The 15,674-nt window shown below is 42.8% G+C and overlaps 1 protein-coding gene across 4 annotated transcripts in view; it reads left to right on the forward strand.

The window, feature by feature from the left end:
- Srd5a2 (steroid 5 alpha-reductase 2) overlaps nt 1–15,674 on the forward strand; it is a 65,402-nt gene that overhangs the window by 26,758 nt on the left and 22,970 nt on the right. The gene's annotated exons all lie outside the window — the stretch shown is intronic.

The following is a 15,674-nucleotide window of genomic DNA, read 5'->3' on the forward strand; positions in this document are numbered from 1 at the left end:
TCTTCAGAACTCACCTTTCACCTGTGGGTTCAGGGATGTTGGGAGTGATGTCTCTGGAACTCTCTGAAGTTCTTCTGATCAGTCTTTGTGTGATTGAGGAGGGAGGTGGGCAGAATCCAACCTGGACTTCGTAGAATAGGGTTCTTAGACCCCACCCCCCCACCCACCCCAAAGAAACTGAACTCACGGCCAATTGATCTACCTTTCTAAGTCCTTCAGCCTTTAAAAGGCGAGCCAGGCAAAACCAACCGAGAGCTCATCTGTTCTAGATGAAAACTTCCGAGTTTAGAATTTTGCCTTTCTGCTGTGGGAGGAAAGACAGGAAAGCATCAAAGAGATAACGGAGAGTCCAAGCACTGTGCTGCCTCCAGCAGAGACTCCCGAGGGGGTGGGTGGGCAGACTGCCGCACAGCCTGCTGTGCCCCCGTTAGTGTCTTACTCTAGTTTGGCTCCGCTGTAAAGGCGTGAGCTGTTCTTGATATGCCCAGTGTCCAGTCAAAGAAACCGAGGCTGAGAAAGTTAAGGGAAGGAAGGTGATACACCTGGTGCCTGGCAGGAAGCCCGGCTAATTCCCAGCGAATGCCTTCAGTTCCAGGCCCCCAGCCTTAAAAACAGGCAGGTAGATAACTCCACGTAGATAAAAAGCAGGGACCATGGCTAGGGGAAGGCTGCCAAAGTCTGGCTGTGCTGTTTGGAGCGGAGCATTCCTCGGGTCAGAAGATCAAGCCAATTTAGATATGAAGTTAGATTAAAAACAACAATAAAACGCCGGTGGGAACCTAAGGCAGACTCTCTTCTCAACTAACATGCCATTTCTAGGAAAGGAAGGGCCAGAAATGCAAATTCCAACCTGCCCTTTCTTAACCACCACCTAGAGGATCTTCTCATTGGTCTAGATTTAGAAAGCATGCATTGTTAATGGAATTCTCATTCATTTAAAACGGTAAGTATTGGCAAGTTGCAATAAGTTTGTGTTTGTCCAATAAATACTCATCAAGCGCCTGTTGTGGACAAGATCCCAGGGTAATTATTATTTTATTTTATACACCTGTACAGAAAGAAAGACATTGGGTGTAGGAGATAAAAGACAAGCATTTGATTTTGCTTCTTTAGAAATAAATATTTGAGAAGAAAATATGATTGTATAAACATCTATTCTTATCTTCAAATTTACTACTGTCAGCATTACAGAAACATTTATTTTATTTTAATTTTTGAGACTGGCCTGGAACTGACAAAGGCCCTCCTGACTCAGAGGGCTGGGATTAAAGGCATGTACCACCACAGCCTGGCTATAAGCAGTATTCTTTTTAAAATTTCATATAGAAAAATGGTAAATGTTTTCTGAAAATTCTATGAACATTATTTTTAGATTTTTTTTAACTCCAAAGACACTTTGTCCAACGAAATATGACCAGTGTCCTTTAAAACAGATGAGGAAGTAATTGCCCATAAAACAAATTTGTACAGGATGTCCATCATCTTCAGAGGAACTTCTAAGGTATTAGTAAAAAGTTTGGGGGTTGATTTTTGTCTCAGACAAATTTGTTTCCTGAAAACGCAGCTCTGAGTTACTTATCTCTAAGTCACCGGTCAGGTAGGGCCTGCAGTCTCCTCCGTTCTGCACATGGGAAACTGGAGCAAATAGCTGTGTTCAGTAAGTTGCCAAGCCACACAGCACTTGGAAGACTCAGAGCTGATACCTTGGTCCTTTGGATTTTATCTCAGACTCTCACCTGGTAGGATTTTCATACTTGTTCTTGGCTTTTTAAAAGCTGTAGGATTAACGCTACTCTTGTTTTAGTCACACAAAGTAATGGATCTTTGCTAAAGCAAAAACTGGAAATTAAAAGAATAAATGTCCTTTTAATATGTAAGTATGTTATTCATGTATCAAAACATGTCCGTCATTCCTTATAGGTGTTAACACTATTTCACATATGCTTCTTCTATTGAGCATATATTCTGCCTGATTAACAATTTGAGACTTTCAAAAAGTAATTGTGTGTGTGTGTGTGTGTGTGTGTGTGTATGTGTGTATTTCTTGCAATGCATACTCCAGGCTAGCTGGGCCAAGAACTTGTGAGCTATTCTGTCCCTACCTCATTTTAAGGTAGGAGTTCTGAATTACAGACACTTCTGCACCGGCTTTTTATGTGGGTTCACAGGATCCAAATTCAGGGTGTCAGGCTTATGCTACAAGCATGTTTACCTACTGACCCATCTGCGGGGTCTTCCCGAGACTTTATCATATATCTCTTCCTATATTATCGCACGCTCTTTGAACATATCTTCCCAATGGCTGCTTTGTGTTTAACTGCAGGTAAAAGCCATGATTTACCTATCTACCCACTGATAGTTGTACAATCAACTTGACTCGTTTTGTAGATGGGTTAGATGAAAAGGCAGTGAGCATTTTTGCACCTAAATTCATTTCAGAAGCTTACTTAGTCATTGTGCTCCTGCTTAAAATTTGTTAAGTTCTGAATTCGAATTGTAGCACTGAAAAGAAAGAAAGAAAGAGAATTCCAGAAGTGATTAGAATTTGGTGAAGATTCTTTGGCTGGTACAAATATTCCTGGAGGATGTAGGATCCATTGGCTTGGAAACAAGAATGATTTAAGGAGCATCAGGCTGTCTTGCTACCACAGACAATAAGATGGGGGTGGGAGATCTAGTTTCAAGAGGATGAAAGGCTCAGATTTGGTTCAAGTTCTTTTGCAAAGTGTCCCCTGGTGGACTGCTCAGTTCAAGAAGCTCCTCTATGGAGTGTTACCGCTCAATCTACTTCCCTTAGAATAATGCTATCACATTAGACACAAGGACAAGCTGTTGTTTTTCCTTTGTGTCACTTCTTTACACGCTGCGCTCCTGGAGTAAAGTGTTGGTACACAGTTGACACGCAACTAAAATTTGTTGATTGAATGCATGAATGAACTGGACTAGCAGTAGCAGACGGCCTTGTGGGAGTGCTGGCAATCACTTCGGAATCAGTATCGCTGAAGCTGCATGGCCAGGTCAACTCACATCACTCTCCGTTTTTCAGAGCCTATTGTGCTGGATGTTTAGCCACTTGGAAGTGACTGCTGCCTAAGCATGCCGCCTAACCCGCTACCAAGCTGACTGCAGGCAGTTCGCTCACCTCCCGGTGACCTCCACGCAGCCCTGGCATGGCTCTTTGTCCAAATTCTTTGTTGCCCAAATTCTCTTTGCCCCAAACACTTGGTCTCCCACATTGTGACCAGCACTACGCTTGAGTACCTGTCATAGATGGCATCTTTTTAAAATATTTGCAAGTGAACTCAGTAATAATAAAGTGACATATATATATATATATATATATATATATATATATAAATAAAAGAGAGTTCCCTCTCAAAAGGTTAGAAAGAAAAGATAATAATAATAAAAAGAGAAAAGGTATGGAAGGAGCCAGGTATGGTGGTGCATGCTTTGAATCTTGGCATTTGGGAGGCAGAGGCAGGAAGACCTCTGTGTGTATGAGAACATTCTGATCTGCTCTTCACAGTTAGTTTTAGGCCTGTCAGGGCTACAGAGTTAGACCCCATCTCAAACAAAAACCAAAAGCAGGTTAGAAGCTGTTGGGTTGTACAGTGCACACATTAGAGCCTTTGGAGCTCCGAGAGGGGCTAAGCTACTTCCCAATCAGCTGAGCAGGATGTCGGCTTTAAAGAAACTCTTGTTGCTTCCTCCGCTGATTCTCCAGCAGCACAAATCCCTCTTTACCATTTGAGACTCTGGCCAGGCCGTTTCTTCCAAGAAGCAGTGACTAAACGAGGCTTGTCTGTGACCCTGTTCTCACACCATTCCTTAGCTCCCTGAAGGCTCTTTGCACTGTTTCAGTTCATCCTAAGAAGACTCAGTTCTCATCCACCCAGCTCTCACAATCCCCCTCCTCTCCTTTCTAACTCCTACATTTTACAGCAGCCATGCACCAGGGGCTGAGCTGGGGAACAGCAGAGCGAGGTTTTGACTCCAGTCCTGCTGGCCATGTCAGTGGTTCGCTTGTCCTCTCTTAGGAGACAATTCATTGGCCGAGGATCAGGGATGATTGATGTCCTCACTGATGGCAACAGACAAATATCTGCTCTTCCAGATCAAGATCTCACACGAGATCAGCACACTTGTGGTTACGTGCTGAAGACATTCATAAGATGGAGTATTTACCAATTAACATTCATTGAAAGAATTTTTAGAATGAGAGTCAGAAGATTTTATTTATTTCTGTTTGTTTGTTTGTTTTTAGACAGAATCTTTAGGTAGCCCACATTTGAACTCTCTGTTCTCCTGCCTCAGCCTCTTGAGGGCTATGGTTACTCCTCTACACCACCATTCCTGGCCATAGGAAAGCTGAAAGTCAGATCATAACTATTTCATGGTTTTGAAGCCATTTGGTCCCTCTGTTGCAATAAATGGCCCCCTGTTTGGGATGCATCAAAAAAGCAGCAGCGGTAGATATTATGTAAGCAAATGAGTATGTGTGCTTATTTACAAAAACAGGTCATGGTCCAGATTTGGCCTATGGGCAACAATTTAACAACCCTTAAGAAAACAATGAGTGGCATAGGCAATTCTATAGTAACGTTTGGTGAAATGCTATAGCGAAGCATTGGGTGTGTTTTAGAAAGTGCCTGCTGCATTTATTTAGAGACTTAGTAGTAAACATTATTTTCTGAGAAGTCCTGGGCTGCAGGACAGAATATGCATCCCGGAGTTTTCTCTTTAAAAGGGGAGACAATCATAAGAACATTCAAAGTAGGATGTCGGCTTTAATGAAACTCTTGTTGCTTCCTCCACTGATTCTCCAGCAGCACAAATCCCTCTTTATCATTTGAGACTCTGGCCAGGCCGTTTCCTCCAAGAAGCAGTGACTAAACCAGCACTTGTGGTTTACCAAAATGTAAATGAGCCATGGAGTTCTTGATCATTTCACTTGTACGCATGGCAGAAAGGACCAGCTCCTTGCTCATGCTAAACCTAACTTAGGTCACTGAAAAAGAACAGGCAAAGATGAGGAAACAGGGACCTAGATGCATGGTGAGGTTATGGGTACCAAGTTACATGACAAAGGGAGCGTGGGGCTTGAACTCCTGATCTTAACCAGAGTCTTGAATGCTCCTAGGCATGCTAGGACTTCTGAGAGTCAAAGAGAACTATACTGCTGAGTGCTTGCCTCCAGGACAAAAATCAGGAAAGAGAGCATGCTTGTCACTATTTCTGGGTGGTAACTTGGGTGGCAGCATATGAAAGCTCCAGGGAGGAGGGAAACATGAGCAGAGAGGAAGAGGTCTGAGGGGGACACCCTTATATCACTGAAACACATTGAAAGCCCTGGGATCCGGCGGTGTTTGAGTGCTCACGAGACAGGGTAGATTGTGGTTGGTTTTTGAGGGGGACCCCCAAACAGGTCCACTCTTTCCTACCAGGCAAAAGCAGGAGTAGAGCAACCAGAGACAGCTCACCACACTCCCGACAAAGCTGGTAGAAGGGAAAGTGAAAAAATCCGAAGCGTGTGGCTCTTCTACTCATATCTTTAAACTACCAAGAGCAAGCATGGTTATACAACTGGGGGTCTCCCCCACGTCACGTTCGCTCTGAGAAGGCAGAAGGGCTGAACTGTGCACACCCTTTGAGAGACCCTGTCTTTATGCTGGCCAATTGAGTAATTCAGTTCTCCTTCCCTGAGGAGGAATGGGCCAAGGAGAGTTGGGAAATGGAGCATACGTTTTCTTTTTCTTTTTGTTTTTACACAGAACAGATAAGTTTTTTTTTTTTTTTTTTTTGTTTTTAATCTTAAGTATTTTTCCAGGATATGGTAACTTGCTCCTGGAACCTGGGACATTTCCAGCTCTTCTGCTGACTCTGAGGTGGAGCTCAATGTCAGAGCTTCAAGTCCAGACTCAAGTTGTTTCAAAAGTTTCTATTCTCAACCCAGGAGCCTCTAATGATACCCAGCCTAACACAGGGGCTCTAAAATTTAAAAACCTCTGAATTGGGGCCAACAGTGCAATTTGCCTTCCATTTGGTCATGGAAGCAGGCAGAAGGGGAGGTAAAGCCAATATTTATTGGGCTCTGGGTGTTCCAGGCGTTACGTTAATGATTTACACGGGTTATCTCATTTTGTTCTTTCCCGTGCTGCTCCTCAGCGAGGATGTGCAGAGCTGTGGTGGGCAAGTAGAGCTGCCACGGAAAGGCAAGTGCCGAGCTCCTCGCCAAAGCATGGTTCATCTCCAGACTGGCGGGTGGGGTGGAGATGTGGTACTCTGTCACGAAAGGGGTCCCATCTGGTGACCAGTGGCTTAGAGCTACCCTGTACTCTACACACTCAGTCTTGGAGTATCTTTCCACTCTTCAATTCTAATATCATCTGCAGGCACTGGGCCGTTTTCAAAATTGTTCCATTATATGTGATCCACATTGCCCAGGCTGGCCCTTTATTACAAGACAAGGTACTTTGAAGAAAATAGGGTACCTGTCTTCTTCTCCACCCCTCCCCCCATGAACCATCTGAAGATTCTTTTCAGTGCAGAATCTCTGCCTCTTTGCTTCTCTCCATCTCCTCTTAACGACAATAGGTGACTGTGTTTCTCTGCTTCCAAACTTTTCTGTTCTGTGCCCCCATCTCTGAGGGATTCAATGCCTAAAGTTACACATTTAGTAAACAAATCTAAATAGTAGTGTGCTCAATTGTTTTCTTATTAATCTATAAGGTTGTTTATATATTCTGAACACAAATATTTTGCCAGGTAGGCCCTTAGCAAGTATTTTTTTTCTTCTAGATTGTTTTTTTTCCCTTTCTCTTTTCTCCTTTAACTATCTTCTGAAAAGCAGTGACATTTAATTTAGCTGCTCTAGTTTTTCCAATTATCCATGTTCTTCAGTTGACATATTTAAGAAGCTTTGCCTACCTAGTCTTGGGTAGCAAGAGAACTCTCTTGTACCTCCTCCTAGAAAACATATAGTTTTGGACCCATGATTCATTTTGACTGACTGCTCTCTGTAGCATTAGAAGTATGAATCAAAATTCCTTCTGCATATGGATAGCCAGTTGTTTTGGTGCTACATACTGAAAATATGATTCTTTTCCTCTAATAATTGACCTCACACCTTATATTTTTTATAATAAAAATATATAGATACTTATCTTACCCAAGAAAATAGCTGAATGCCAAATAAGAACATGAAAAGATTCTCATCATGAGATAGCTAGAAAAAAAATTCAGGTTAAACTGTGATATCATTAGGAACATACTAAGTGGGCTAAAAGAGCATGTAGCCATATGTAGCTCTCAAATGTAGCTGACTGAAATGTGAAATGATAAATACTTCTGACAGTATTTTGACAGTATTTGAAAAAGTTTCAAAGAGTAGGTGCTTAAATGCTCTTGGATTCATGCTATTTCACTTCTAACTATCCTCTGCCCCCCCCTCCCGCCGTAAAAGCACATGTCCATAGAAAGACTCGTGCGGTAACATTTGCGGTGTCTCTTTTGATGGAAGCTCTAAACTGGAAATAATATAAATGTTGGTCAATAGCTGAAGGTAATAAACTTTGGTATAAATATATAATGAAGCATTACTCAGAAATAAAATGAATGGAGTATTGGCATACCTTACGGTATGAGAAAAGGGCAAAATAATTCTAGGTAAAAGGAACCAAGCCAAAAAGAATACATGTTTTGTCATTTTATTTTTTTGTAAAGTCCAAATAGCATATGGTGACATAAGGGACACCCACTCAGTGGTTTGCTGGAGATACAGAGGCTACGAAGGATCTCTTGGTGGGAGGGATGTATTTAATGTGAAATGGGGTCATCGATATGCACCAACCTAAAACATCAGACTGTACAGTTTAACTGCATTCATTCAGTTTCATAGTAAATACACGCAAATTGAGACTTAAAAACATTTTGAAATCTCATCTCACTGAAAATTATACAAGTTTTCTATGAAAATAATCTGCTAATGTTTAACAGGATCTGAAAAAACAATTCATTTTGGAGCAGGACAGAGGGAGAGAGCCTGAAAACTGAACTGAAGGGAATGGTTGAAGGGAGATACTCCCAAAGAAAAAAAGGTTACCTGGATACAGGGCTATTAGTTTATACATGTATATTAGTTTATATATATAGTTTACACATATAAAATAATAGTATATATATATATTTACTTAACTGTTCTACAAGCAGGACCAATTATAATTGTGCTAGTTATTTTTTGTCAATTTGTCTCAAGCTAGAGTCACCTGAAAAGAAGCAACCTCAACTGAGGAACTGTCTCCATCATATCAGTCTGTGGAGTTTTTCCTTAACAATGAAAGAGAGCCAGCCCACTGTGGGCAGGATGGGCCTAGAATATAGAAGAAAAGTAGCTGAGTATGCCAGAGCAAGCAGGCCAGTAAACAGCATCCCTCCCCGGTGTTGTGTTTCGGGTCCTTGCCTCGAGTTCTTGCCTTGGCTTCCCTCAATGGACTGTAAACTATAAGCCAAAGAGACCTGTTCCTTCCCAACTGTAGTTTCCATCTATAGAAGTCTGAATTAAAAAGACAAATCTTTCATGTCTTGGCTTAATTTTAAAAACAGATGGGATGTAGTTATAATAATCATTTTAATGTGATTACCTGCTATTCTAATAATGACATCATTTCTTTTTTATGTTTTCTTTCTCTTTTTCTTTCTCTGTACTTGCATATGTGTGTGGAGGTCAGAGGACAACTTGTAGGAGGTGTTTCATCCTCCAGGGATCATGACCTGATCAGGTCAGCAGTCTTGATGACAAGTGCCTTACCGCACCGAGCTACTGACTGGCTCTTCTATGTCATTTCTTTATCACTTTTGATTGGCTATTATTCCAGTTATAGGCAATGTTTCTTTACATTTTTCCATCCATTGGATGGTCAGAAATGGTAGTTCTTTAAAGCCAGATGGGGATGCTAAATTAATATCATTCTACCACTTGGGATACTGAGGTAGGAGGAGAGTTTAAGCCATCTTAGCTACATATGAAGATCCAGGTCAAGATTATATAGCAAGACCCAGTTTCAGAAAAACCAATAAGACAACAAAAGAAGAAATTATAGTGCTGAAGGTTAGGAATCTTTACATTTCTATATCTTCATCCTAGATGCAGCTACATTATTTAGAAATAATTCAATCTTCTCAGGTATTGATTGCATGTGTGATGTGGTCCCAGAAGAGTGGTCTAAGCTAGGGATGATTAATCTTCTCTAAAATGACGTCTTTATGTGCATTCTACCAGCATCTCATGGATTATGAGTTTTCTATCTGGTTGGTGAAAATGGACCCTATTTCTGATCAAATGTAAGTATTGTGTACTGTTCTTAATTCTTTGGATGATTCTTTCTTACACCAATTTACCAATTAACGTAACTGAACACTTGAAGAAGACCCTCTTCAGTACTGTGTCTCTCTCTTCATTACTCTGTAATGAGAGTTATACACATCTTGATCTAACGAATCAAGAACCTTGTAGCTTTAGCTTAGAACCCCCTTCCTTGTACTTCAGCCTAGAAATTCTCTCAAAACAGAAATCTGTGTTAGTTATAAGGTTCATATGATTTGTTCCCTGTTTCTCAGAGATCCCTGTATGTGATGGTTAATGTTCATTGTCAGAAAGATGGGCGTGGGATTTGCACCTATGATCACGTCAGAGGGGGTGTTATCTTGATTGCCTTAAACTGAGGTGGGAAGACCTGCTCCTTGTTGGTGGCACTATTCCCTAGGCAGTGGGTCCTGGACTGTGTAGGTGCAGAAAATTATCTGAGCACTAGTGTGCATACATTTACTGCTATCTGTCTCTGTGGCTTCCCTGCTCTGATATACTGTGACCAGGAACCAAGAGCTCAGTAACCTGCTTCTCCATTAAGGTGCTTTCGAGAGAGTACTTTATCACAGCAGCGGGAAAATAAATCAAAGACACTGTCTTTTATTGTGTCATGCTTTTTTTAAAAAAATATAATTTGTCTTGCTTCTTCCCAGTCTGAAGGATAAATCCAGCTCCCAGTACTCCAAATTTACTGGAAGCGGAAGTATCTCCAATGGGGTTTATAAGTCATCTTTGCTAATTGGACCATCTTCAGTACTGGCTGATTGGTGGGTTTAAATATTTCTGCTTATACTCTTGTCGCATCTAAGCACATTGTTTTTCTAAACTGAGAATCAGTTTCCCCAGGTTATCTGTTATGTTTTCTTGTAATCCTTTTTCTTCTTTAAAAATTATTTAGGTGTGTGTGTGTGTGTGTGTGTGTGTGTGTACGCGCGCGCGCTCGTGCATGCCACCTGTGTGCAGGTGCTCACAGGAGCCATAAGATAGCAGCAGATGATCTGGAGCTATAGGTAGTCTTTTGCTACCTGAGGAAGGAGCCGGGAACCTGTGTTGAGTCCTCCGGAAGGGCAGCAAGTGTTCTCAACCCCTGAGAAATCTCTCTAGTCCCTTAATTCTATTTTCTTTATGGCTGAGCAAAACTCCGTTGTGTATGTAATGTGCCACATTTTTCACATGTCATTCACCATTAATGACACCAAAACTGGTTCCATGGTGACTATTGTGAACAATGCTACAACATCTTTGGGTAAGAGTATGTGCTGTAGTGTAGTGCTTTGACTCCATTCCCAAGAGTGATGTAGATGGACCGCATGATGGTTCTATTTTTAGCTCTTGAAAGAACTTCCATACTTATTTCCACCGTGGCTTCACTACTTTGCACTCCCATCAGCAATGACAAAAGCTCTCATTTCTCTGCCTCCTTGCTAGTGGATGTTGCTATTTGTTTTCTTATTTGCCCATTTTAAATTTTTTATTTTATATGCATGTGTTGTGCTTGCAGAGGCCAGAAGAGGGAATCAGATCCCTTAGTGCTGGAGTTAAGATGGTTGTGCATCTCCATGTGGTTTCTGTGAACCAAACCTAAATCCTCTGCAAGAGCAGCCAATGTGCTCATCCACTGCCTTAGTTGGGTTACTATTGCTGTGCTGAAACATCATGGCCAAAGCATCTTGGAGCGGAGAGGCCTTGGTTGGTTTACCCTTCCACATCACTGTTCATCATCAAAGGAAGTCAGGACAGGAACTCAAGCAGGGCAGGAACCTGGAGGCAGGAGCTGATGCAGAGGCCATGGAGGCGTGCTGCTTACTGGCTTGCTCCTCATGGCTTGCTCAGTCTGCTCTCTTACAGAACCAGGACCACCAGCCCAGGATGGCCCCACCCACAATGGCTGGGCCCTCCCTCATTAAACATGAATTAAGAACATTCACTAGGGAGCTGAAGAGATGGCTCAACTGTTAAGGGCACTGACTGCTCTTTCAGAGGACTGGGGTTCAATTCACAGCACCCATATGGCAGCTCACAATTGTCTGTAACTTCAGTTCCAGGGGATCTGCACCCTCACACAGACATACATGCATGCAATATACCAATGCACACAAAAGTAATGAATACATAATTTTTGAAAAAGAAAATGTACTACAGGCTTGCCTACGGTCTCGTCTTTTGAAGGTTTTATTCTTTGTTTGTGTGTGTGTGTGTGTGTGTTTAAATTGAGGTTCCCTCTTCTCAGATGAGTAGCTTGTATCAAGTTGACATAGGATTATCCAGCACAACCATGAAGCCATATTTTTTTCTGGAAAAATTACTTTAAAGTTGTGCGTGTATGTATGTGTACATTCCTGTATGTGACTGCAACAGATATGTGCACGCTAATGGTGCTCATGCAGAAGTCAGAGGACAACCTTGGTGTTGGTTCTTCCTTCTTACCTTGTTTGAGGCAGGGCCTCTGTTGCTCTTCTTCCTCTGTATACCCCAGGCTTAAATTCTCCAGTCTCTTTCTGCTGTCTTCCTGTAGGAGCACTAGGATCGTAAGCTCTGGGGCTACGTTGTTCTGCTTTTATATGGGTTCTGGGGACCTGACTCATATTTTCATGTTCGTGTGGCCAACACTTGTACCCACTGTGCTGCCTCTCCAGCCTTAAACATCACATCATTATAGTGTACTGGCATTCTTTAAAAGTTTCTCTTTCAATTTGAGATCTTCCTAGGACTTGGCATGATGAATGATTTTCAACTGTGACATATAAGAATTATAAAACTCTGGATCTTATTCACATCTTCTCCTTTGGTGTGCGTGCACACTCGTGTTTGTGTGTGTGTGTGTGTGTGTGTGTGTGTGTGTGTCAGGGAATGAGCTCAGAGTTCACGCATGCTAAGCATGCGCTCATCCACTGACCTGAACCTGCAGCCCAAGTCTTCTACAAGATCAGCGTTTCCTCACACTGCTCTAAGGATATGGAGTGCCCCCTATTGCTGCCAGGTGTGGGCAGAAGCCCAGGTTAGCTGCACATAAAGACTCCAGGTTGCAGTTACCGGGGATGGGAGTTCTGGAGCCACACTTGTCCTTGGCTGATATCTGCCTGGCTGGAAACCGTGTTTCCATTTTTCTCCCAAGTAGCCTCTCCCAACTCTGTGGAGTGGGAATGAGCAGCCTCACCATGGCTGGAAAGTGAGGAATATTTCCACTCTTCACTCCGGCTTCTCTAAATACCACCCAGATCAGGAGGAGGATTAGGGTCAGGATGTACGGATTCGCCACAAGGTCTCACCTTGCACTGGGAGAATATGGAAAACTTCAAGTTCTGGCTCCCTCTTAGTCCTCTCTGACAACCTGACAGGGCCTACTTGACGAGCCTTTCCTGGCTCAGTGCTGGGGTGGAGGAACTTTTTTCTGAATTTTATTGTTGGGTGGGAGTCAGGCTATATTTCTTTTTCCTTTTCCTGGTCTCTGGATGAGAGGGAGGGATTGAGGAAGGGAGACAGGGAGAGAGAGAAGGGTGGGGAGGCAGAGGAGAGAGGAGTAAAGGGGAGAGAGACAAACAGACAGAGGAGAGAGAGAGAGGGGGGGATTCCCACTGTCTTTATGTTTCCTCTTGTTCTGTCTTATGGTCGTTAACTCCATCAACTTTAACTCTAGGAAAGAGGAGGTGGAGAGAAAACCCAGGGAACTCGCCGCTGCCTGGTTGTTAGGTCTCTAAGTCTTCACTGTGCGCCTTTGCTCTGCTGCTGTTCAGAATTTCCTTGCGTTTGTATTATGAACGGTGTCCAGAGGCTTGTGCCTGTGTAGCAAGAGGAAGAGGTGAAAAGTGCAGGTAGCTCACCTTCCTGGAAGTGACAGTTATGATATGTGTTTAGGGGATAGAATTTCAAGATTTGCATGCCCCGAATAGCTTCCATTTATAGCAGATGACAGACTCGAATCCATTCCACATCAGTTCCAGGCCCACTATGTTCTGGGTGCTGCAGACACGATGGCAAACAGGATGAAGAGTATCACACTGCTTCGGAATTTTACGCTTTTTTAATTAAAAATAATTTTTTATGCAATATAATCTGATCACTGTTTCTTCCTCTTCATCTCTTCCTAGATCCTCCCTAACTTCCCACCCCTCAAACCCCATGCCTTCTATCTTTCTTTCTTAAAAATATAAGCAGGCAAATAAATGAAAATAAAGCAAAGTGAACAAAGCAAAGTGAAAAAAAGAAAAGAAAGAAACAAAGAGCCAGGTGGTGGTGGTAGCAGTGGTGGAGCATAACTTTAATCTCAGCAGAGGCAGGTGGATCTCCGTAAGTGTGAAGCCAGCCTTGTCTACTGAGAGAGTTACAGGACAGCCAGGGCTACATGGAGAAACCCTGTCTCCAAAAGCCAAAAAAGAGAGAAAAGAAAGAAAGAGAGAGAGAGAGAAGGAAAGAGAACATGCAAAACACACACACACACACACACACACACACACTCACTCATACATTCACACCATAAAGATACAAAATTGGAAACCATAATATACAAGCAAAAGACCAGTAAGGTTAAAAAAAAAGCCAAACAAAGCAAAATGAGACAAAACAAAACAAAACAAAACAAAACAAAAAACAAAAAACAAAACAAAACCAAAAACCAAACCAAAACTAAACGCAACAAACAAACAAACTCCACAAATACCTTTGAATTTGTTTTGTGTTGGCCATCTACTGTTGGGCATTGGTCCTGGCCTTAAGTGTGGTTTATATACCCTCTGGGACTCCCTTTGAGAGACGAGTTTTTCCTTTGTGAGCAGTTAGCGGTTAAAGACAGCTTCTCGGTTTGGGATGGGGGCTCATGTCTGCTTCCCCCATCTCAGCTCTGGGACCCTGTTTGGTTTGGACCTGTGAAGTTCCTATACACACAAATGCAAGTTCGGTCTATCAGTCCCATTGTGTCTGGAAGACACCATTCTTTGGTAGCATCCATCCCCCTTGGCTCTTGCCATCTGCCAGCCTCTCATTCCCGCATGGGAACTGTACATCTTTGTGTGGAGAGACAATTAATAAGCAACCTAGTAAGCTGTGTTGCTGCCTAGCAAACAGGGCTGTTAGAAATTTGAGGCAGGTTGACGAGGACAGTGCGGGAGCCGTTTGGGGTTCCTGTTTTGTGCAAGGTGGTCAGGGAGGCCGATGTGTTAGCACACTCAGCAACAACATACAAACAAAAAACAGGCTGTGGAGGCTTGGGTGTGAGCTTTCTAAAGCAGTGGCATCAGGCCTGAGCTGGCATGTGCTGGTCTTGCCCAGGTGATGCGGGAAATGCCAGAGCAGCTGGAGTGAGGTGGGCAAAGGGAAGTGGGGGGTGAGGCTGCAGTTGTTCTTGGAGGGCCCAAGGTAGGGAATCTAAAAGGGAGTCTGGAAGGGAATCTGAAGCATTCCAGCTTTTTTTTAGCCAGGGAAGTGATGTGACCTAGCTTAAGGCTTAACTGTGTTTACCACAGGAGAGAAGAGACTGTAATGGAAGAACTAGGGATGTCAAGAGAGGAGAGTTTTGAAACCCTGTTCAGGAGAACTTTAGTGGGGGAAGTAGTGGAGTGGGTGGGATATGGCTGCATTCCGGAAGTAAGGTCCTAAGATAGAGATAACAGCGTTTACTAACAAATTTACCTGAGGTGGGGGAAAGAGGGAGGGAGGGAGAGAGGGGAAGAGAAAGGAAGAGAGAGAAAGAGAGTAAGGAAGAGAGAGTGAGAGTGAGAGAGAGAGAGAGAGAAAGAGAGAGAGAGAGAGAGAAAGAGAGAGAGAGAGAGACTAAACTAGCAATTTCCTGGGATGAGGAAGCCTTGAGGAGATTGGGGAGAGTGGGGTTCGGGAGTCTTACTGGGGTGTGTTAAGACTGAAATCTTCATGACACCAATGGCATGAAGCATCTATCAGGGGCCTGCCTGTGAGCCCATGAGTCTGAGTGATAGATGGGTTGGAATACTGCCTCAGCTTACTTTATGCTTCTAGGATAGCAGCATCTTCTGGGCACTTTTTAGTGAACATGAATTTAGCCCTCTCAGTTCTGGAGGCTGGGGATTCAGTATCAAGACATTGGCATCTGCTGAGGACCTTCTTGTGTTGTTTTCACATGTTGGAACTTAGAAAGGCAGGAACAAGCAGCTACTTCCGTAACCCTTCAGTATAGGAGGGTAGAGTCCTTGTGACCTAACCGCTTCCTCAAAGACCTCACCTTAAGAGTGAGACACAATCAGACCATAGTGACACTATTTAATATTATTTGGGGAGAGGTTATCACATAGATGGTTGTGGTTAATGAAGTAAAAAAAAAAAAAAAAAGTTCTGAGAC

Source organism: Meriones unguiculatus, chromosome 1, assembly GCF_030254825.1.
Source record: "Meriones unguiculatus strain TT.TT164.6M chromosome 1, Bangor_MerUng_6.1, whole genome shotgun sequence".
Lineage (NCBI taxonomy): Eukaryota > Metazoa > Chordata > Mammalia > Rodentia > Muridae > Meriones > Meriones unguiculatus.